This window comes from Vulpes vulpes, chromosome 1, assembly GCF_048418805.1.
Source record: "Vulpes vulpes isolate BD-2025 chromosome 1, VulVul3, whole genome shotgun sequence".
Lineage (NCBI taxonomy): Eukaryota > Metazoa > Chordata > Mammalia > Carnivora > Canidae > Vulpes > Vulpes vulpes.
In genome coordinates, this window is record NC_132780.1 from 43,686,596 (window position 1) to 43,688,012 (window position 1,417).

At 38.2% G+C, this 1,417-nt stretch overlaps 1 non-coding gene across 1 annotated transcript; it reads right to left on the minus strand.

Annotated features, from left to right (window-relative positions):
* Positions 1-322: 322 nt before the first annotated feature.
* On the minus strand, positions 323-426 carry LOC112911323 (U6 spliceosomal RNA). Its single transcript, XR_003233358.2, has one exon. It is a non-coding gene; the product is annotated as a U6 spliceosomal RNA (small nuclear RNA).
* Between the last annotated feature and the right edge of the window lie 991 nt (positions 427-1,417).

Below are 1,417 nucleotides of genomic sequence, written 5' to 3' on the forward strand. Positions count from 1 at the left end.
GTCTAACTTAGAATGGTCTATAGAAATAACCTGAAGTACATGGTATTTCTAGAGGCAAGATCAATAAGCAGCTAACTGCTTAGAGTACTGTCAAATCTATCTATCATCTATCTATCTATCTATCTATCTATCTATCTATCTATCTATCCATCTATCCAACTATATCCAAAAAGTCAGGAATAGATGAGTAGAAGGCAGAGGTAACACTTCCCAATGAAAAGTCATGAACTTTTGCCCAGTTTCCAGACTGGAGTCAGCTCCCAAAAGCAGAACCTATTGACTGAGGGAGCATCCTAGTCTAGATGATGAAGGTCTCTGTGGTACCACAGCAATTACATACGCAGATTTATATGTCATCTTCTCACAGGGGCTATGCTAATCTTCTCTGTATCTTTCCAATTTTATATATATATGCTGCTGAAGCAAACACTAGCAATCATATAAAATAGTGATTCCTCCATTCTTCCCCAATAGGATCTATAGCCACTAACTTGGGTAAAAGCACACATGGAAAATGGGAATTTCCATATCTTTCAAGGCCTGGTAGATATAGGGTCTAAGTTCAATCTGATACCAGGAGATTGAAAGTGCCACGTTATTCTCTTTCCCATTAGAGTTGGGGGGATAAGGAGTTCAGTTAATAAAGATAATAAATGGAGTTCTGACCCAGGTCTGTCTCACAGTAGGGGCTACTGTCTCTATCAACCCACTTGATTGTCATGTCCCTGGTCCCCAATTATATAATTCAAGTACACATATTTAGCAGTAGGCAGAAACTTAACACTGGTTCCTTGACTTATAGATTAGGAATGGTTGTAGCAAAAAAGCCAAGTAGTAACCCCTGAAACTATCCCAATCCCACTCCCAGAAATTAGAGTAAATTAAAAAAAAAACAAAAAAACAGCACAATAACAAGATCAGTGCTATATTCAAGGACTTAAAACATGTAGAGGTAATGTTTCCCACCATATTCCCATTGGATGCTTAACCGACCATGCCACCTAGGTGCCCCTTCCATATGCATTTCTAAGGCATCCATAGTAGCTGCTACAAAATAGCTGCTACAAAAATTGGTTGGATCCACTGTACCAAATGTGGTATCTTTATTAGAGAAGATTAACACAGTCTCAGGTATGCAGTGTGTGGATATTGTACTAGCAAACCATAATGCACAAAAAAGAAAATGAGGGCAATTTATATTCACATTGGATACATCCACATCATATCCCAAGGTTATGCTAATTTTCATGATCTTTAGCATACAATAGGTCAAAGGGGCCTGAATTGTGTAGGAAAGGAAAATAGTTTTCCTTCTACTTATCTGAGGTTCACTGGCTGGGGCCCTATGAATTAGCCTGACAGAAGATGGATTAACAACAGAAAAACAAACAGAAATTTATTAACATATGCACAGCAC